General features: G+C 48.8%; 1 protein-coding gene and 2 pseudogenes across 4 annotated transcripts in view; 1 reads left to right on the plus strand and 2 right to left on the minus strand.

Annotated features, from left to right (window-relative positions):
* LOC144753873 (keratin, type I cytoskeletal 15-like) overlaps positions 1–23,331 on the plus strand; it is a 151,110-nt gene that overhangs the window by 116,998 nt on the left and 10,781 nt on the right. The window lies entirely within an intron of this gene.
* On the minus strand, positions 324–431 carry LOC144756542 (5S ribosomal RNA; annotated as a pseudogene).
* On the minus strand, positions 15,478–21,153 carry LOC144756523 (neurogenin-1-like; annotated as a pseudogene).

Raw genomic sequence — 23,331 nt, forward strand, 5'->3', positions numbered from 1 at the left:
CCTCGGGGTAAAACGTTGCCCAGTGCGAGCTTGCAGGCGTTTAACCCGAACGTGCTGGTGGGCTGAAAATTGATTAAGTTATCTAAATGCATCTGCCAAGGCGGCCTGTGGCCACAGTACTACCAGGAAGTAGTTAGCCCCGAAGCACCAGCAGACAAGACGCGCTACGTGCGCACGCCAAAACATGCAAAGATACCCATCAACTGTGCCCCCTCAAACTGCTCAGCAACTAGAGCTGAGGTTGGCCCCATAGCTGGAGAAAGCATGCAACATCGCGGGCAAGGAAACATAGAAAACAGAAGTACCAACAGTGAGAAGCAAATGCCAACAGCACCTTGTAATCCCAGGCGGTCTCCCATCCAAGTACTAACCAGGCCCGACCCTGCTTAGCTTCCGAGATCGGGCGCATTCAGGGTGGTATGGCCAAGCGGATCAGACAACGATTCAACCCCCATCAAACAACTTAGAATACTATACTACTCGAAATTTCGAAACTGGTACCTAACTTCCGGTACCAGAGCGCTTACATGAGCCCCAAGTACGTTAGTTGGTCACGCATACGATATATAGGTACCAAATGAAATAATATACTACGAATAACCCGCAGATCAGCGTCATGCAGAGGCTCCTACTCGTTTCCCCTGCATTAAGGTATGACAAATGTAACCTTAAAACACCAATTATGTAGAGCTAAATTAGCAGCTGATCCTAAGGTCCCATCACTTGGTAGTATCTTGATCCCCTCAGCCCCGTACCCTCAAGACCGGCAGCAGCACAAGGGGAAGGGCGTGTAAAGGGACGGGGGCCGGCAAGCCAAATCTCAGCATGGCCCCAAACCTACGCTGCCCCCTCCAAGCACAACCACTCGGGTGGCCATAATCAGTGCGTACGTTACCCGGCCTGGGCGGCCGTAAAGTCACAGCCCGCCCTCACCCAGGGCACATAGCCAGGCGCCTGACTCACACTTGAGAACCCGGGGCACAAACTCCGCGTCACATTAGACAGTGACATAACACCGACTGAGTCGCCAGACATGGGTAGCATAGGTGCCACCTACGCCCCAGCGGTTCTAGTACCCTCCCTAAACGGACACCAGCGACGCTCCTCATGGCCTCCTCCCTATGGGAGCAATTGCTCCCCCGCACTAACCGGAAAGAGAAACGATCATGCCCCCTAAGCGCGCGCCCCCCACGAGCTCCAAGAAACCTTAAAAGAGGGTGGGGGCACTACTGGTTCTCCCCCACGCATCTGGAGTCCTAAGCCAAGAATCAGTCCCAGCCGAAATCCGACTGCTGCCACGTGGGGCCCCCCGAAGGACGGGCCCCATTTCCTCGCTGTCCCCCACCGGCACAACCACTCGGGTGGCTGAGTTAAGAGAGCAAACTTGCCGTCAGGGCCAGGTCGCGCGGGGCAGCCTCAGGACACTGCCCGCCCGCACCCAGGGATCCCAGCCAGGCGCCGAATGCTGCCAGAGTCGACCGGGCCCCCTTGCATTACGGAGGCCCAGAGAGACATCGCCGTGCCTCTTGGAGACACTGTTACTAAGCACTGCGCCAAAACACTACACCCTACCTGGGAGCTTTGGAGCTGCTGCATCAGCCTGCCCTTGCCCGTGAGGAATCCGCCACTTTCCGCCACTTCCCGCCACTGCTCGCCGCACCCGCTTCGCGGATGCCGCTTCGTGGTGAGAGGTGAGAGGCAAGGGGCAGGAGGAGTCGACTGGTCGCCTGGGAGGAATTACCGGAGGCTGCGGAGGGAGCGCGCTAGCAGGAACTCGGAAGACCAGGAGTCCCTGCGCTGCACAGGTGTGCACGGCCGCGCCCCCCGCAAGACACGCCCACCGCGCCTGACCAAACTCAAAAGGCGTGTGCTCCCCTGCATCGGCGGGAACGCCAAAACGCTACACCCTCCCTGGGAGCTTTGGAGCTGCTGCATCAGCCTGCCCTTGCCCGTGAGGAATCCGCCGCTTCCCGCCACTGCTCGCTGGACCCACTTCGCGGGTGCCGCTTCGTGGTGAGAGGCGAGGGGCAGGAGGAGTCGACTGGTCGCCTGGGAGGAATTACCGGAGGCTGCGGAGGGACCGCGCTAGCAGGGACTCGGAAGACCAGGAGTCCCTGCGCTGCACAGGTGTGCACGGCTGCGCCCCCAGCAAGACACGCCCACCGCGCCTGACCAAACTCAAAAGGTGTGTGCTCCCCTGCATCGGCGGGAACGCCAAAACGCTACACCCTACCTGGGAGCTTTGGAGCTGCTGCATCAGCCTGCCCTTGCCCGTGAGGAATCCGCCACTGCTCGCCGCACCCGCTTCGCGGGTGCCCTTTCTTGGTGAGAGGCGAGGGGCAGGAGGAGTCGACTGGTCGCCTGGGAGGAATTACCGGAGGCTGCGGAGGGAGCGCGCTAGCAGGGACTCGGAAGACCAGGAGTCCCTGCGCTGCACAGGTGTGCACGGCCGCGCCCCCAGCAAGACACGCCCACCGCGCCTGCAACGCCCCTCACTAAACCATCACGCCGGACGCTCAGCGGGACGTGAGCGGGACGTCGAGCGAAGCCCGAGCAAAGGGCGGGCAGTCTGTGGCAGTCAAGGGCTGACAGAGGCTGGGCAGGGCCACGTCCCTAACATTTCGCTTGTGGACCTAGTAGGTTGCGCGACTGTGGCAGAGGGAGCATATCCTACCATGTCTACCCGCTCCGGGAAATTGCTCAGGAGTGGCGGAGAGGGTGGAGCAGCAGGGAGTTCTAATATAGGAACTATGGACCGTTTCATAACTGGAGTAGCAGCGGTCATTGAGAAGGAGATCGTGATGACCGAACGTCGCCTCTCAGAGGTCTACTTACCAGCTAGACGCTCCTCCCTTGGAGCTGTGGCCCAGGCCCTGTCTCCAACTTCTGGACGGGTTCCATCTCTTCACCCCTTAGATGCCCCAGTGCAGCCTCGGCTGTCGGCAATAGGAGCAAGTATAGACAGAATAGAAAATCTTGCTGATCTATTGCCAGCGGTGGTTGGTATTGAGGTGGCGGGGGAAACAATTTCTCAAGCTTCACCGTGCCCCGCCATTGGCCAGACTTCCCCACCGCTACAACAGGCCCCTTCTACGGATATACGACCACTCACTCAGTTTCAAGGCACTACAAAACAGGCGAAAAGGAAAAGGGTTATGAGCTCACGCAAAGGTAGTTACACCACATTCCACAAGCGTGCAAGAAAGCAAGGGCAAAGGGGTTTTGGGTCAAAACCTGAAAAAGGCCTAGCTCAAACGACTAATGGTAGGGCAGGGGAGCCTCCAGTTGTGGGATCAACTTCAGATAATCCGCTTGTACATTCCAATGCCCATGATAGGGTAGCCGTCCCCCTAGAATCCGACTCCCTTAAAATAATTACGGACCTGATTAAAAGCCTACTGGTCCCGCTGATGGATCAACTCAAGGGTTTGGGGGTGAGAGTAGATAAATTTGAACAATCCACCCTTGATAATTTTTTCTCACTTAAGACTCCTATTAAACACCAGTCTAGAGCAAGTGAGGATCTTGCGGGTAGGAACATGGGAAAAGGATTGACTGCAGTCCCTGCCCCAGCGCAGGTTGTTCCAATGTTAACCATTCTCCCTGAAGTAACACCTTGCAGGGACCCATCTCTAGTCCCCCCGGTCACTTCCACTTCTAAGCCAGGTCCTGCCCCTCATACTTCTCACACAATAACAAAGCCCCCCGCGGTCTCTAAAAATCAACTTAAGAAAACACCTCAGGTAAAGACAACGGCAGGTGCGAGTTTGGTTAAGAGCAGCCAAACTGCACAGCCGAGTGTCAATGTCAAGGGGGTCGGGGCAGCACCTCCAGCTAAGGTCGACAGACGCAACTTGGTATCTGACGCTACTGTAGTTGCTCCCCTAAAGGCCACCACTCGGAGCCCTCCGGTTAATCTCCCCCCTGATTGCCATCCCTATGTTATAGTGCTTGTCAATGTCCCACCACTGAAGGCTAATCAGCTTGAGACCCACCAAGCCCTAAAAAATAAGAGTCTCCACTGGCTAAAAACAAACAAACCACTTCCAATGGGTGTGGATGGATTAATCCTCAGTGTCCGTAGGGTAGGTTGGGTGGGACAGGGCAAAAAGCGATTGGAGGGAGACTGTATTATTATTAATTTCCAGGACAACAGAGTGGCGAAGATAATTTGTGGTCAAAATCAAGAGGTGAGCGGCCCTGGTGTTAGAGTAGTGGATTTGACTTATTTTTACCCTAGGCCGGTAGCCAAACTCTTTAGGCCTGTCACTGGGGAGTCTTGTTTTGGCCCTGGTGGAGGCCCACGATGCTCTGAGGCGCCCCAATTCTATCCCCAAGCCGGATGGCCGGTGATGACTTGGGGCTCCAGGGGACATTGACTTGAGGGCAAGGGTGGGACAGCAGAGGGTGAGTTGAGAGAGCCTTCACCCTCTACCATAGTACAGTCCTTATCCCCATCCCCAACTAAAATCCAGTCTATATTACTAGACGTAGGGGTAAGGGTAGAGACCCAAGACACCGCAGGTGCAGGTGGAACACCGGTGGAGCCCCAAGAGGTGGCCCCCTGTCATGACCTTGTACCCGGTAGCGTCCCAGCTGTGACGGACCCATCCTTTAGGGTCCTCAGCTGGAACGTAGCCGGAATTTCAAGGAAGCTGACATTGCCCGACTGGAATGCATCGGTGGATGAGCATTCCATATGCATTTTCCAGGAGACATGGAGCACGGAGCCCACTCATATGGTGGGCTATTTGGCCTATTGTATCCCAGCAGTATGCTCAGAATCGGGGAGGGGACGCCCCTCTGGTGGCCTCCTCATCTGGGTTGCTGCCTCACTGAATTGTAGGATAGTGGAGCAACAGACTGGTTGTCCGGACCTCCTTAATATTACTCTGAAGGACTCCAGAGTTCGCGCTATTTTAAACATTTATAATATTTATGCACGAGGTACTAAGGGGGGAAGGCAGTCCCCAACAATTGCACTTCTGGAGGGCCTCTTAAGATCAACCCCATACAAGGCTTGCATCCTGGTTGCTGGTGATATCAACTGTACATTCGAGCCCTTAGGCTCGGACGTCACCCAGGATCAGGATGAGCAGGATGCCAGGAGGGGGATTCCCGCTTTAGAAATAGCCCCCATTAAGAGGTGGACTGAGGTGGCCCTGCAGGTGTATACCCTCAGTATGGAGTTCAACCTGAGGGCCCTAAATGGGAGGACAGAGTCGGACAAGGGGGGGGCCCACACTTACAATAGGCCCAATCACACATCAAGAATTGACTACATCTTGCTTGATGTGTGTCTGTGGAACTCGGTGAGGGATATGGTTGTGGTCCCCTCAATAGAGAGTGATCACAACTTACTTTCCCTCACTCTAGTATCCTGGTGGACAGCCGGAAGGGGAGGCTTTGCTCCCTCCTTCACAGCAGATCTGGGCGAGTCGCAAGTAGCACTTTGTGGGAGGCGGATAAGGTGGACGAAACTCGCACTCTCTGAGGAGAAGGTCGCAGCAATAATTCATCTCCTAGCCCTAGCACAACTTAACTTGGGGACCACTACAGGAGGGACGGGGGCGGCTTGTGGGGTTTTTAGTGACCTTACCAAGGCCCTATCTAATCTGTTTACTGCTCATCCAAGAAGATTAGGGATCAAAGAAAGGCAAATAAAAGTCAAGGGATGGTATTCCCGTACATGTAGGGCGATGAAGACTAGACTGGTAGAGGCAGTCAAATCCAAATCGCAAATTAAGATCAGGGAGGCCAGAAAGGCTTACTCCAGGACCCTCCAAATTGCCAAAAAGGAATGGGAGGAAAAGTTCTGGGCGGACCTACTGGCTGCCAGTAAAAGTAAGGACGCAAGAGGGTTCTGGAATTTGGTGGGTTCCCGAAACAGACCCGACGAGACCCTGAGGACATGTAACATCCCTCCCCAGAATTGGTCAAAACACTTTGGGGCCTTATACGCTCCGGTAGAAGGCCCCCTAAATGACCCAGCCCCTTTCACCGTCTCGGTAGGGGACGTTAATCTCGATCTTTTTACGGCACGGGAGGTAGAGGAGGTTATCAAGGGGTTGGTACAGCGGAAAGCAGCAGGCCCGGATGGGCTTCCAGGAGATCTATTGCGTGCATACCCATCTGACTGGGCCATTGTAATCGCTGCACTTCTAAACGATATTATGAAGGGTGGCCCAGTTCCTGATTCATGGAGGGGGGGCAGTGGTCGCCCCTATTTATAAAAAGGGCCCCAGAGATAGCCCAGGGAATTACAGGCCAATTAGCCTGATCGACTCCACGCAAAAGGTGGCAGGAAAGGCAATTTTGGGAAGGATTCTCCATTGGGTGGATGAGAACAGAGTGTTATCTGATTTCCAGGCTGGTTTCCGTTCTGGAAAGGGCACCATTGAGCAGGTCTTCAGGTTAGCACTCCTACACTGGAAGGTCGTGGAACTAGGCAAGGGCAGTCTTTACTTGGCCTTTATTGACCTGAAGACTGCCTTTGACCTGGTCCCTAGGGAGGAACTTTGGAGGGTACTTCAGGGTCTGGGGCTGCCCCCCTATATTCTGTCCCTACTCATTAAACTTCACACTAGTAACTATGCCCAGGTCCGTTGGGGGAAAAATGGGGAAACAACGGACAGGATCTCGGTCTGTAGGGGCGTCAGACAGGGTTGCGTGTTAGCTCCAACACTCTTTTCGCTTTACGTCAATGGTGTTGTTGAGCATCTGCAGCAAGAACCAGCGGACGCACCCTGTCTGGGGGGAGTATGGATCCCTACTCTGCTGTTTGCAGATGATACTCTGCTTATTTCAAAAACTCCCCAGGGACTACAGAAACTATTGACCCGCTTCCAGGGCTTTTGTCTATCCAGAGGTCTGGTAATCAACGTGGATAAAACTAAATATTTGATTTTGCACCCTCCAAGGAGACTAGGACGCCCGCCTGTTTTGAACACCGTCCCCTAGGAGAAAGTCTCCGAATTTGATTACCTCGGGCTGCGTATAACTGACAATATGAATTGGTCCTCCCACATTGACAAGACGGTCCTGAACCACAAAAAGGTAGGGGGTGCTCTGCTTAGGGAATTTCGAGCATCACCCAGACACTTTGTGAGACCTGCTATCGAGATTTACAAGGCCAGAGGCGTAACCTCAGCATTGTACGGGGCCGAGCTGTGGGGCCACTGTAATTTAGAGTCCCTATCCAAGGCTGAGAACAAGTTTTTGAAGGACCTCCTAGCCCTCCCCTCGAGCACCCCGACAGTCCCGGTACTCTTGGATGTGGGCTGCAAGAGCATTAAAGATCAGGCTCGCCTTCGACCATTGCTTCTTTGGTCCCGTATAGGGAGGGTCCCCGAGTTAAAACCTTATGCCGACGGCTTGGCAGAGGTAATGAGCATGGGAGGCTGGGCCAAGATCAAGTGGTTGAGGGATACCAAAAATCTTTTGGGAGAGCTGGGCCTGGGGGACTGTTGGACTACAAAATCTGCTCCACCAAAGGCTGACCTCAAAAAACTTTATTGGGACTGGGTCTCTGGCAAACTTATCAGGAACCAAAACCACTCTAATATGACTGCAGCATTTTGGGAAATAAAAGATGTGGTAGCCTATGAACCTTACCTGGACTTAATCACCTTGCCAGTTGATAGGGCCCTGTACTTCAAGCTCAGGGTAGGCACCCTCCCGATCGGGGCCTTTGTCTCAAAATGGAAATCCGGTGTTCAACTATCGCCCTTCTGTGCCCTTTGTCAATCTAGGCCAGAAACGGTAGCACACATTTTTTTGAGTGCCCGGACTATATTAATCCTAGGCGGTATTGGCTTAAACCTCTTTTTAGACGCTTGGGAACACGTAGGCATCTGGTTGCACTACGTGTTTTATTGACTGATACCGCCCCTCCAATTGTTTGCGGTGTTTCCAAATTTTTAAAATGCTCATGGTTGATTCGCTGCAAGAGACTGTCAATTTCAATTTAATTCACTTTTTAGTTAATTTATTTAGGGCTATATCCTATTTTATTGTCTTAGTATTAGGATTGGTGTCACTACAACGCATGCTTTTACCACGCATGCCTTTACAACGCGGTTTTTACCACGCAGTCCATTACAACGCATAATGCTTTTAGGCGCTGGATAGTGAATTATTTAATTTACTATTCCAACTCCAGTCCCCGTGGATAGCAGGGAAGGTGTTGGATAGTATATTAAATACATTCCCTATCCTAGAGCGCCCCCCAGCGCATTGCGTTGTAATGGTTTGCGTGGTAAAAGTTGCGATGTAATGGTAGTGCGTTGTAAAAAATTCGTTGTAACCGTGCTACACCTAGTATTATAATGTTGACATATCTATTTACTGTCTTTGAAATGCTCTTTTTACATGTACGTATGCTTTCAAGATATCTTGCATATCGAATAAAGCTTTCAACCAACCACTGCCCGCCCGCACCCAGGGATCCCAGCCAGGCGCCGAATGCTGCCAGAGTCGACCGGGCCCCCTTGCATTACGGAGGCCCAGAGAGACATCGCCGTGCCTCTTGGAGACACTGGTACTAAGCACTGCGCTAAAGGCATTGCTAATAAGTCTGCTCGGAGACGTCCCAGCACTCTGCCCTGCAAAGTGCGCCGCACCATGCCTGCGCAGTCCGATCCGGCAGGCACCACAGACAGGAGGGTGTGAGCGCCGAGGGCCCCCCGCCCATGCCCCCACCCAGCACGACATCCCAACGCTGGACCCACGGAGCTCAGAGGATAGCCACGCAGACTCCATCCCCCTCCCCCCCAACCACAGGCGCCCCGCTCACCACCTCGCCCAACCTGGAACCGGCCAAGACCTGGACCGTCACGCCGACCGCCCTAACTCCCTGGAGCTGGCCAGCCCCCCATCCCTTAGAGGCAGCCCTAGGCAGTGGCCGGGCAAAAGAGGAGACTCCGCCGCCACGGGAACGGATGGGGGGGGGCGGGTACAAAGCACTCACCGCTTCCCAGCTCCTACAGATCAAAGGTCGCGCCAAAAACAGCGTCGAGCAGCACGATCGGCTTGGTCCAGGGAGGGGGGGATCCGGCCATGAGGCTACCAGGGTCAAAGAGGGCGCGCGATCCTGGGCCTTATACCCACACCCCCCGCCCTTCCCCCGCCGGAAGTGACATCACTAGAGACCCACCGGGTCCCAACACTAGAGCGCTCACTGTGGTCTCTGCCATCATGGGGCACTAAGGGTGGCCGCCCACGTAGGTGGCCCCCTTCGGGGACCCAGGGCAGCCTGTCAGAAGACAAGCCCCTCAGCACCCAAGCAACGGCCCTGTGAGCAACGGGCATCACAGCACTCGCGCCGAGTCATGCCTCGGCCCCCTTGCACTCCAAGGTGCTGTTAGGCCCCACGTCTCCATTGAAGCCAATTATGAAGCCTCGGTCCAACAGATGTCTCCCTGACAGCTCCAAACCGTGCCGCCTGGGCACACACTGCAAAACAGGAAAGGGGGGACAGCTTGCAGTTTGACGCTCCGCGCCATCGCTCCTGGCGGTGATTCAAACCATGACCCTACCGCAGGAGGGAGTGGGGCACAGGAGAAGCCCGCCCCCCTCCAAAATTAATGAAAGGCAGGTCTGTCCTCCCCCACCCAGAACACAGTCTGCACTACCAGCAGCCACATACAGCGCCCGCTCCGAACCCAAGGCAGTGAAACTATAACGGCCTCCTTAACTGCCCACACAAACACCCCGCAGCCATGTCAAAACAGCAATGAGAGCACGGGTACCCGAGACCCCGAGCTCAACTGTTCCCCACAAACGCCACACTGGAGGCCAGACACCGACCCCACACTCCCGCCCAGTTCCACCTGAGCAACCGGGCTCCCCAACCAGGAGGCCAGAGCTAAGTACAAAAGGGGAAGGAGGGTAGTGGGGGGGAGACAATGCCTCCGCACTCACTGCAACCAAAACAGACGCACGCGGAGTTGCCAGACCAGGAGACAAGACGATCAAAACAGCATGTACGGCTTGATGTCACTGCGTGAAAAGGATCGCCAGTCTGTGTCTTGTTTTCGTCTGTCAGATGCCTTCTGACAGTGGTGAGTTTTTGGAACCCAGGCAGTTGCCTCATTACTCCACATTCATTTTGAGTTTTTTAGTCGCTGTTTAGGTTGTCTTATTGATGTGTGACTCTTTGTCACAGTTGAGGTTGGATCACAAGGTCAGCGCTGTGATAGGCCATGGGTTGCGGTCAATTGGGTTTGCAGAAGTGTCAGCAAGTTTTATCGCAGAGTATTGTTTTCGTCTGTCAAATGTCTTCGGAGGGTGATGAGCTTTTGATGGCTGTGGTGGCGGGTGCCTTCTGACAGTGATGAGTTTTGCGTGCCTGCCGGGGCGGTTGCCGTCTGGCAGTGATGTGTTTTGGATACCTGCAGAGGTGGTTGCCTTCAGGCAGTGATGAGTTTTTGGATGCTGTGTTGCTGTTTCAGTGTCACAAGGTTAGTGCTTCGATGGGCTCTGGGTAGCGGTCAAATGGCTATGTAGAAATGTCTGCAAGTTTCGTGATCAGTCGGTTTTCTTTTTGATCCAATCCTTTGTAGAATGTCCTGTTAGGTCTCTCTGGAGGTCTGCTATTCTTGTGAAGATAGGAGCACCTGCTGCAATCCGTAAGGCCTTGCTCTGTAGTCTCTGTAGGTCTTTCCAATGCTGCGCCAGCTGGGCGGGGGAGATAGATATACCTACCCTCCCCCCACTGGCGTGCCGTAAATAAGGCAGGTAGAGCCAAACACTAGACCTGTCAGGTTTGCACCCTCATGTGGCACTATGGTGGCTGCCCTCCTATGGGGGCCCCCGACGTGGGCCGCGGACATCCTCATTTCCAACATCTGCCCTGAAACGCTGACACATAGAATGTGAGCCATTGACCGGGGCCTGCCGGGCTTCTGCCAAGCACTGCGTCATTTCTACACGAGGATCCCTGGGGTCCCACCTGCAGCTCACTGCTTCCTCACACCAACTGTCCCTTTATTGATCGCTTTAATCACCTCTCTTTGAAAGCTTGTCACCGGCTGATGTTTAGTCACGGGAAACAAAAAAATACCCTTTCAAACGATTTGCAGATAAGTAGACGTGTGGGCACCACCACAGGTAGCTGCAAATCTGCAACCACCTTCTGGTTTCACCACTGGCTGCGCTGCTGCTTGGATGGCTTCTGGTTTAAAACTAAGTGGCAGTAAACACACCTAATTTCTGTATGTTAAGAGCACTAATATAGCTGCTCCGAGAGCACCAGCTCTTGAACCTCCAGGGCCACCATACTGCAGAGAACTCCCTCCACCGCATAATATTCGAGGTCCGAAAAATGTAATTTTTACTACACACATAATAATATCATATACTCTTTGTGTGCAAAAAAGACATTTTGATCCGAATGGACCATTTTGAATAAATTAAACAGTAATATCACGCTTATCCGTTGAATGCCTAAATATCCAGAGCCAAGTCCCCTCAAAATGCAAGGCAGCAGCCCTGGAGGTCAAAATGCATAATATATGAAGCTGGCTTTTGTCTTTTTTAGGTCTTGCATAGCAGCGCGCATGCGCTTCTTGGAAAAAGACCTTTAGCCATGGATGCAGCTTTTGCCCTAAAACGTGCACACGTTACATTGCCTTCAATGGCAACGCGTGCACATCTGGCGATTCCCTTGCGGGAGCGAGCTTGATACCATATGTTTGTAATTAACTTACAAACACATGATGCCCCTGGCTCGCTCCCAAAAGGGAAACGCTTTGTGTGCTCTTGCACTGCTCCCACCCCTCCCACTTGTAGCGCGAGGCGCGCGCTTGTTGCATTTGCCCCAGTTCTTCACTCGGCGAACTCAAGGCGCTTCTTTGAACTTCTTGAATTTGCCCGAGTTCTGCTCAGAGGCGTCACAATGCTTGTTAGCACTTCATTGATTTATTCCAGTCCTGCACTCCACCAATTCACAGCAGTTGTACCCCCACCTGTGTATTCATCAGCGTTTAGGAGGTCAACGAGTGATGAATGCTGTGCTGTACAAAAACAAGCAACGTAAGACAAAGTGCCCCTCTGTCTCTCTAAGCGCTTAGAAGCGCTGTAATCGGAGCACTTTAAGAGTGCCAGTGCCCATGCAATGCAGAGTGTGTATTCGGCGTCAGAATGTACACAAAGGAGCGGTGCGCGTGCCCGCCTGTTAATCCGCTTCGGAATTTTACAAAGGAAGAGAAACAAACTTGTATAATCCGATGAACAGCTGTTGAACTTGGGAGGACCCAGTCTCTGCGGAGGGCGTTAACAGCAGTTACACCCTCTAAATTAACCCTGGGCGTAGTTCTCAAAGTAGCGCTACACGTAGCTACAGGAAGTGCACTTCGCACTACGCGAGCTATGCGTAGCACTACGCGAACTGCGTAGTAGCCTGTTCGCACTGTGCAAGATGCCATTTTCAATTATTGCACAGTGCGGACAAGCATCCGCCACTGTGCAATCATTGAAAACGGCATCTTGCATAGTGCGAGCTGTAGTTTTCTGCTGCTCGAGTACTCAACGTGGACTGGTAGTTTCTCAACGGGAGCGGTCGTGAGCATATGCGACCACTTGCAATGAGAAACCTGACCTCCCCGCGTTGACAATCTCGCCGGGTGGTTTATTTTCCACGCTCACGATCGGCAACGTGATGTTGCCGATCGCGAAAGAGGAAAAAGTCTCGCTGGGATATCATTTTGCTTGCTCATGGTCACCAACTTGACATTGAGGACCGCGAACAAGCAAAAAATTACCGCTGCACTACGCTAAGCTAAGCTACGCGTGTTTGCACTGTGCTACGTGCAATTTGTGTAGTGCGAAGTAGCGGAAACTTTGCAAACTGCACGAGCGTAGCATAGTGCTTTGCCCAGGGTTACTCTAAATAAGCACCATCTCCACCGAGCAGCGAAAGGGCAATTAACAACCGCTAATGCCCCGCAGCATCTGGGTACTTAGGCCTCTCCGATCTCCTGCAGTTAGGCAGACAGAGTGGCTGTCTCCATCAGTGCCCTGTCTGGCTTCAGACTCGCATGCACACACCCTGCTGTTGAGGGCTGTATGCAGCGTGAATACAAGCATGGCCGGTGTCCCCTTCATCCTAGTGAGGTCGATGAAGAGAGTACTGCTGGGTGGGTCACAGTTACGTCTATTAGCAGTGCCTCAGAGAGTTGTCCAGACAGAACCTAATATCGGTGCAATATTGGGAGGGGAGACAGTAGGTTTCATTATTGTACAACGCAGGACCGGGCAAAATCCGGGAGGTGGGGTGAGGGATTTCTTTTTGAGTGGTCACCTCAACGTGATGAGGGTGGGAGGGACCAGACCTGAGTTCTGATTCTGACTTAACACGTGGCCGCTTCAAGCCAGTGCACTGGCCCCTTTGCCTGGACCCAGAGGCACATTCCATCACAGACGTGCGCTGTGCACATGAGAGGGATAGGGTCAATGAAAGGAAATTGACATAGACAATGACACTATCAACAACCCTTTAATCACAAATCCAGTGTGGGCGCCCAGGGCGGGTGGTTAATGTACCCCTGCATCCTGGGCGCTCTGGCTGGGACTGGGGCGGTCAGTGGTTACTGGGTAGTACCCATGGTAGGCGTGCCTATAGTCACTCTTGCGCACTGCTGCACACTGACTGAATTACCCAGTTACTCCCTGTGTAAAATTTACTTACCATCGAGCACAGAAATGATGCTAGTGCAAGCAAGCCCTTTCTGCAAGTGGAAAAGTAAAACACAGCAACCATCAGGGATCAGTGGGCCTTAGGGATCTGGGCCCAGGGTGCCCCTGCACCTGCTGTACCGATGGTTGCTACTCCCCTGTTAAGAGGCCCAGCGACCAAGAATTAATGCCCCAGATGGTAGCAGGGTTGGGACAGAGGCAATGCGCACGCAGTAATCTCACCCCATATACCGAATGAGAACTATTGCTTATTATACGAAGGTGTCAGAGGCGCAGGCAATCACCGTCGCTGACCCTATTCAGGAAGGATCTCAAGATCAGGCTCTTCGACTGAACCCCAGCGCCCGAGGGATCAGAAGCCTCCCCTCACGCGCCTTGAGACCCTCACTAGTGAGTAGTTGCACTATACAAACCATGATTGATTGATTCAGGGCAGTTTCAATGGCGACTAATCAGGGGTGCAGGGATCAATGTTAAAGCAGATGGTCCAACGACTTTAGGGGCCAAGGAACCCCAAATACAGATGTATTTTAGTACTGAAACAGCAACCGTGTTGAATGGGAGAGGGACACTTTTTCCTGGCTTGCACCAGGCCCCTGGCACCCTTACCACGCCACTATGAAAAACAAGCATTGGCATAGCCAATAGGCCTCGTCTTTGGGACCTTATAAGTGTTTAGCCAGGCAACGGTTGATATTGTTACACCAAGGATATTGTGCTGCATAACTAAATACTTATAAGGTCCCAAAAGCGAGACCTATTGGCTATGCCAATGCTTGTTTTCTTAAACTCCTTTCACTGTTTTCTCGGGAGGCTAAAACCTCATTTTTATGCTTGTTTTATTTAATCAGAGATCTACAAATTGTAATATTGACTTTTCACCTCTCCTGAAAGCACCAAATCAGCCCTTTTCTCTTCTTCTTTTGCTCCATTGAACTTAAAGACACTTAAAAGACACACTGGTCAGTTTCAGGAGAATCAACAAGGAACGTTTTGTACAGATTAGAAAGTGCAAGAAAGGAAATGTTGAGAACTAAAACTGACTGCTGTGAAGTCCCCTCAACTTCTGGACAGAGTAAATCTGCTGTACATGGCACACAAGTATACACAATGCACGCAAACTGAGGCACACACAGTCCTGTCTGCTTGTAGAGCACGTCAGACTGGCAATCTTGGACACAGGGAGAATCACCGGGAGGCCACCTGACATGTCAACAATTTATCCCGGCACCCCAGATCTCACCAGTCCGCCCCATATCTTCACTTTTACATTTCGGAATCACTTGCTCTTTTGAATGAGCAGAAAATCACGTTTGTAGTAACAGGCACAGGTGCGTTGCGCTGAGATCACTGGGCGCACTAGGCGACGATCCTGAGCTACACAGTCACACGCTAGATCTTGCGTGCATCCCTTCCTATCGTTGGATTGGTATTATTGCAACTCCTCCTCAGCCCGCGGTAAGACTCATCGCCACAAACTGTAGTAACTGAGCCAGTAGGCACTGTAGGGGTTCAGTCACGATTTATTCAAGAAGAGCTACACAGCAGACAGGAGAGCAGGATGGTTACAAGTCCAACTCCAACTGCTCTCCAAACCATTTGAATACACAGAACCCAGCAATAGGGCAACCAGGGAACAACCCAACATTCTACAAGTTGATGCCTGGAATGGAACATTAGAACAATGCAATACAGCATAGGGTTGCAGTACTAACAGAGATAGGAGGGAAGATACAACAGTGCTTAAGGCAGTGTCTGGATTGTCCTAACCACGGCTCACAGCTACCGGTAGTGGCTGAAGCAGCCGATGTAGTTGCTGAAGCAGGCGATGTTGTGCACCAGCTCTGTGGGTAAGCTGTTGAGCATCTCGCTGGCAGCCACGTAGCAACAGTCCTTGGACAAAGGCAAGGAAAAGGTGAGGCCCCCTGGTCCAACCAATAACAGGGCTAGTATCTGGCCTCAGACAGATATTATCGCCCCGATGCTGACTGCTCTTCAAGCATCAACAGAAATGCTGATTTTACAGTCAGATAAGTTAGACATTCAAATTGATCTAATGAATGTCATGGCCTCCTATATTGCCGGAATAAATAAAAAAATGGATAACCTATCTAATTTAATAACTAGAGTACAATCCACATACACTCCAGCTGACTCTGTATGCGCCTGCGGACCTATATTAGACAAACTAAGCCTGGTACCAAACTTACTGGAACAGATCATCTGCCTCAACAAACGCTTGATTAGTGCTCCGATGGGTAAAACCCAACCTGGAACAATTACAAAAGATCAGTCATTACCAGCAGCACTAAACAACGGGTCAGGAATTATCAACTCCAGCGTTGTCGTTATCGATTACAGGAAAAATTGAGATTACAGAACCAGGTGAGATATCGTATTCAAAGGCAGTTTTGAGTGAACAAAAAGCATCATTGCAAACCAGAAGACAAAAAAAGAGAGAAAGAAAAACAAGAAATAAAATTAGGGAGCTCAAGGCGAACAATATAACTAAATTATATCCAATTTTCTCTAGGTCACAAAATGCACTGAAAAACAAATTTGTTCCCAAATACCTGCCACTCCACTTTCCTCTCTAACAAATTCAAGCAAGAGGCCAGATATAACGCCCCAGGAACCAGAAGGGTTATTACCAAAAAACTACTGAGGGTTTCCAATACAGCGATCTGGGATAATGTCTTAGCTAAAAGCAAAACAATTAGGCTTAAAAATGGAGAAAGCCTGCTCACATTAGACACCAAAACGTACACAGGCATGGAAGGAAAAAAACAAGGTTACCTCAGGTATCCTCAGTATCACACCTTGTCCCAACATGCAAACTACAGTCAACCAAACAAAAACGTTTAACTATTATAAAGGAACGTTCTTTGTCAAATAAGAATCTAACAACAACAGTAGAAATTACGGGAGAACAACTCATACCATATCATATACCAGGTTTTCAGCAGCCACACACAGAAGAGAGTACCCACACAGGATCGCTAGAGGCACTTACAAGAAACGGGTCCTCTCAGATAGTAGCCGCAGACAATCAACATTTACAAACCCAATTAAAATTTCAAATTACAGACCAGATTGGTTCTGCTCCAAGGGTTTATAAGGCTAAGGAGGACTTGAGTGACGTACGCAAACCCTTGTGCACAAAACTGCAGATAGTCTAGACTCCTGAATATGAATCGCAAGGTAGACACGATACATTAAACAAGAGTAACATATTAAGACTCATGACAGAAATACCGGAGCTAATACAGATACGACTTATTGGCGGTACAGTTTGTCTCATCAGGACAAAAAGATGCAATAGAACAAACACTAACAACATGGCAGTCCCCCGAGATGGTTCAACTAATACAAAATAATTTAGACCAGTTTGCTGCATGGGGCATTAAACTATCGATACCAGCAAACAAACGATACCCCTCGCCGTTGTCGGTTCACAAACTGTACCAAACGAAAGACGATAAGACAAAATTACTACCAAACAAACAGTTATATTCCATACTGCAGAATGCAAAGGGCAGCTGCAGGGAAGCTGTATCACTGGACAGCTCCGTCACAGAGCGAGAAACAGCAACCAGCCCAAGGCTACATAACTTGGATTGGCTGCCAGGCATTCTTGCCAACAATAAGACCGAGTGACAAAAAATAGGGAAAACCAGCAAGTCTGAAGGAACACATACTGTCTTGGAACAAGGCTTCTTGAAAAAGGACTTCCTCCCTATGCGTAGGAAAACAACGACTTGATTGCCTTGCAAGAGACATGGGCCACAGAAGATCTTCCGATAGTTGGTTTTACACTTTATTCTGTGGCGGCGGAAAGATGTAATCACTATGGACGAGCAAAGGGAGGCCTGGCAGTCTACGTTGCATTAGCTTTAAAAATTACAACGGAGCAGCTTATTTCTCCCGACCCAAGCATTCAACTCATTAAGCTTTCGTATAAAGTCACGGAAACATTAAAGTTGTAATTCTGATTAATTATTACACACAACCAATGGAACAAAATAAAAGGAAGAATAATTCACTTCTAATTAAAACAATTTGGGATTTACGTTGTGCCGAACCAGCATGGAATATTATTCTGACAGGTGATTTCAATGCAAATTTATTTCACACTCCCGACGAAGACGAAATATTGACACCTGAAAATACTTTCTGGAATATAAAGCAACAATGTTTAAATAAGTATATTCGTAAAGATCTTCGTGGTCAACAGCTAGTAACAGCTCTAGAATATCAAGGAATGAGAGTGATTAATGAAAGATCCGAAGAACACACCCCACCAAATTATACGTATCACAGCCCACGCTCACATTCGACACTGGACTATACAATTTTGACGCTCCCATTAATGCAGCTTCTAGCACCTTTTTATATAGAATACACCACAATAAGTGATCATTCAATTCAACATATTGTTTTCAATTTAGCCCTACCAAGGCTGGAAAAAGCTACTGACCTAGAAGGCAAATTGAATACTATAAATTCAAAACGTTTAACCTGGACAAGCAGATCGCCTGATCAGCATTTTGATTCAATTAAGGAATTTGTTGCTGAGTCTGCCCTAAGGAACAGTAACGGGATAAAAGCATGGTCGTACTTCCTCTCTAGCCTACCAATCGCAACTGTAAAATCAAGACATAAGGCAGTCTCCTCTAATCCATATATCGGGCGAACAAGTGTGACTGAAAAACTAAGAAGGGACTTAAAAAACATCTTGTAAATTACTCAAAAATGCCAGAACAGATGTCACATGGGAAACATTCAGGATGCAGAGAAAACTCTTTAAAAAAAGAACTCTGGGAGAACAAAAAAGCAAATGCAGACAATTTTTGGCTAAGGTTAATACACAATGCAAGACAACATAATGCAAATACATTTTGGCTAAGAATAAATCAGCTGAATTGGCCTTAGACCATTCTATCATCAAACGTCAAGGAACAGGACTGGGCCGACTATATAGCTCAGAAATTTAAGACTCAATACCACTCTCATGAGCAGGAATTGGCCTACCAGGCTCCTTCAAGCCCTAGGCAAAAACAAGGCACTGGGGCACATGCACCACGGGTAATGCCCCGAGTGCTAACTCAGACTATTCACTTGCTGCTAGCCCAAACCACTCTTGATACACAGCAGTTGCCATAGAAAACCTAATAAATAAAAGCAAAAGGGATGGTGCTCCCGGATCCAATGGCGTCCCCCAAGCAGTTTTTAAACATGATCCTGATTTTTGGAGCCTCCAGTTAGAGACTCTTTTTGCTCAAGTTGATCTGTTAAACCAAATTCCAGACAGTTGTCAAGGCTCGATCCTGACAACAATTTTTAAAGGGGGCGAAAGATCCAATTGCTCGAATTATAGACTGATTGCATTGCTTGATGTCGAAGCTAAATACTTAGCCTCCTTGATCCTGAAGGATCTGGTTGCTTGTTCAATAGACCTAAATCTGATCCCCACAAACCAGACGGGATTGAGGAAAGGGATTGGGACAATCTCGAATATCCTTTCCATTACGCTAATAGCGGAGAAATGCAAAATAAAAAAACAGAGCTTGCACCTCTGTTTCATTGATTTAAAAGCTGCTTTTGACAGCATGGATCAGAAATTATTATGAATGAAACTAAGGTCATGGAATATTCCAGAAAGAATTTTAAAAGGTTTATTGTTATTTCATACGGATACATGGGTTAGAGTAAAACTCAGTGACGGATCAACAGTCTCAAGAAAATGAAACACAGACAGGGGCTTGAAGCAGGGATGCGTGCTTGCTCCCAACTTATTTAATTTGTTTTTAGCCGATTTATCTGAGAAACTCGATGTAATTAACTCTCATTCTCCGCATTTGGGATCACTATCCCTTTCGCACCTTGCCTATGCCGACAACATAGTTATATTCATTTTGATTAAAATTGGGCTCACAAGGCTACTGACGGCCCTCGCAGAATTTCTGACGACAAATAAGCTGGAAATTAATATAGCAAAAACGAAAACAATGCTGATCAGTAACCGGACAGCTTGCCCGTATAACATCAACTTTAAAGGTAAAGTCTTGGAAAATGTTGCAAGCTATAAATATTTGGGATTTTTCCTTAATAACAAATTGAGCCAGCACGATCAGAAAAATTACATAGCTCAGCAGGCAACCGCATTAACCTTTGCTTATAAGACACTGGCTAGGAATCTAGGGGCCCCTCATTTAAACCACTGATTACAATAATAACGGCTAAAACATTACCAACGTTAACCTACGCCAGTGTAGCCTTCCAAGGTAAAGATGCAACCATACTCAATAATTTAACAACAAGCATTTTTAAAAGGGGTTTTCAGCTCCCTCAAATGGCATCTCAGCACAAGTGCGATTAGAATTTGGTTTACTGAATGAGACAGTTGGCAGGCAATATTCAACATTAAAGTGTGGTTCCGCATAGAGAGAAAACACGGTGAACTCTAAACTTACTCTGTGGTCAGAGCAAGAGAACGGTCCCAATACACCACATAAGCACTATTTGCAAAATGCTCTCAAATCCACTTGCACTTTGGACCTGTGTAATAAAAACCTGCCTTATGTTACATTTAAGTCCACAGTTAATAAAGTTGCATAACTGCACTCGCTTTTGCTTGACAAAAATATTTTGTGCCAGAGGTCTCATGCCTGTACCGTCCTTAACAAGTGCGAGATTCTTAAACCAGCAGCATATCTAGATTTAACATACTCGGTCCACCTAAAAAGCAGCTAATGGCACTAATTTGTGGTAAATATCCTTCACTGGCAGATGCCCCAAAGTGGAAAAATACGGAAGTAAAGAGCTGTCGTCTATGTGGAAGCCCTACAGAAGACCTCATCCACTTAATATGCTATCAACAGGGAAGAAAATTGCAATGGTTCTAATTAACTTAACAATAACATTTTTACTGACTAGTCCTCGGAGGTGGCTGGGCTGCCGGTGCTGGAGGCGCACATAGAGTGTGGCGACGAGGTCAAGAGCCAGGAGCCGGCATCAGAGGCTGGGTGGGGCTGTGGCGCCCAGATAGGAGGAGGGCAGCAGCATCTACTTCCCTGCCTTTTCCTGGGTCAGGTCGGCCAGCCGCAGGGTTTCCGTCAGCGCCCAGATGTAGTTATTGGCAAAGCGCAGCGTCTCGATCTTGGTGAGCTTGGTGTCGTCCAGGAAGCTGGGCAAGATGCAGCGCAGCTTGTCCAGCGCATAGTTCAGGCTGTGCGTGCGGTTTTGCTTGCGGTTGTTGGCCTTGACGCGACGGTTCTTCTTGATGCTGTGCCGCACCGCCTCGTCTGGCAAGTGTCAGGGCGTCTGCGCGGCGGGGCACAGGTGCCCTGGAGATGGGGTGTTGAGGCTGCTGCTTCTGTCCTTCTCATCCGGGAGGCAGTAGGACATCTGGGTGGAGGTCTCGTAGTCAGAGTAGCTGCTCTTTGTCCTAAGAGACATGCTGTGGATTCAGAAAAAGGCAGCAGTTAGGTCGCAACACATGAAAACAAACTATAATTGAACACTCAATATTCACTCGAACTAGCAACAGCCAAGGGCAAGCATGTCATTTAGTAGATCTGAATAAATTGAGCTTGCTTTTTCTATAATGCATTGTTTATTAATATATACAAATACACATGCATATCTCTTCTGCCACCTGTCTATCTATCTATCTATCTATCTATCTATCTATCTATCTATCTATCTATCTATCTATCTATCTATCTATCTATCTATCTATCTATCTATCTATCTATCTATCTATCTATCTATCTATCTATCTATCTATCTATCTATCTATCTATCTATCTATCTATCTATCTATCTATCTATCTATCTATCTATCTTCATACTCCATCCAGCCATTCATTCATTGTCTGCACTATCTACAGTATATATGTATACAAAACTGAGGAGGTAAGGATTGGTGGGAAATGTGGGCACTTCACTGAAAAAACCATAGGTTTCAGGGACGTTATAGTTAGAAAGTAGCATTTAAAAAACCTTAGGAATTTACTGAAAAAAACATAAATTTAAGGGACGTTATAGTTAGTTGGACATTTCACTCGAACAAAACCAGAGAAATTTGGCTGTTATAGGTAGTTGAGCTATCTATAGCTCGGCCCCGCAATGCACTGTTGATGATGTCACATATTACATCACTCATGACATGATTCACTGATGACATCACTGATGACATCTCAAATGCCAGTGAAGCCCCTGCCGCGCAAAGCCTTTGGCCATGCATGACTGGGAATTGGGCGTAGGCCAGGCCCTTGTACCAACCCCTCAAAGACATCACCCCCCACCCCCTGCAGCACATGGTCGTCAACTTCACGGACACTTTAAGGCATGGGCAAAGTGGGCTCTGGCCCAGGGTAGCAGTCTTTCAAGGGAACCCCTGATAGCGCCAGCTCTGTTTTGCAGAGAGTCTTGCCCTGATGACCATGAATAATTCTTGAACATATTAAATACCATCTTCCCTCGATTTGTTTTAATATGGGTGATAAGTGAGAGTCTATTACAGACATTTTGCAGAGAAATGGTTTGCTTATGATTAATGCAACATTCATGAAAAAGTTATTTTTGATCAAAACAAGACCTCACATATGAGAAATGGGAGGGCGTCACAGAGATTATTTATAGTAATGTTAGTGATCTGCTGCTGTGTTTCAATACTGAAAACGCACGTACTATCCCTGATTATTATACAGAAACGTATTTCAAATTTGGACAAGGGTGCTTGTGCACTGATCTGGTCAAAGATGACATGAAAGAGTTGAAATTGGATCATAAATTCAAAGCTGTTCTGAATAGGGGACCTCAAAATGCATTTGGCCCAGGGACATTCAATCCCCCGCCACCTCTCCCCCCTCCAGAGGCAGCCAAACCCCTGTGCAAGGAACAGTGTGCGGTTGGCCACAAGGCCTGGCATCTGAGCAGCCAACCCTACATGACGCTCAGCTTCTGCAGCACTGAAATGTAAAAAGTGAGCCTATTGCTTTATTAAGCGGTAAGCATATTTATATATACAAAGCAGACCTTTCATCTTCATCAATCATAAATAATTTTATTTGAATTTATATTTAATTAATACACACAATGCAATGTTTATTAATATTGATTATTTAAAAATATGTATTAAACGTTTATCAAAAAACATGTATGTGACTCCTTTAAAAAAATAGTTTTTATTACATTTTGTGGGTAAATTGTATAAATAAATACTCAGAGACATAATATCTTGTTACAAAAAATAAAACAAACATGTCTCTGACTCTATATTTTAATATTGTCATTCCAAAAAATTCATTCATAAGACCAACCACTAGAGATCCTTGTGTAGTTTGGGCATATCTTCAGGCTACATAAAATGTAACTATACAACCAGACCCTAAACGGCGCCGCATTCCTAGTTGTAGAGCAAAAGCTCCAGCCCAGGGAATGCTTTGAAAATATATGGTAGGGTCTCCTAGGGTCACGGTCATGGATTCAGCCCCCACACATCACTAATAAAATGTTTGGCGGTGCCCCACCCCCTTTCAACTGACATAACAAAACAAATATTAAAAAGCCCTCTCAGGGCATTATGGGGTGCTCTAAGGAGGAGCAATTAGTAATAAATGAGCAGTCACT

This window comes from Lissotriton helveticus, chromosome 5_1, assembly GCF_964261635.1.
Source record: "Lissotriton helveticus chromosome 5_1, aLisHel1.1, whole genome shotgun sequence".
NCBI lineage: Eukaryota > Metazoa > Chordata > Amphibia > Caudata > Salamandridae > Lissotriton > Lissotriton helveticus.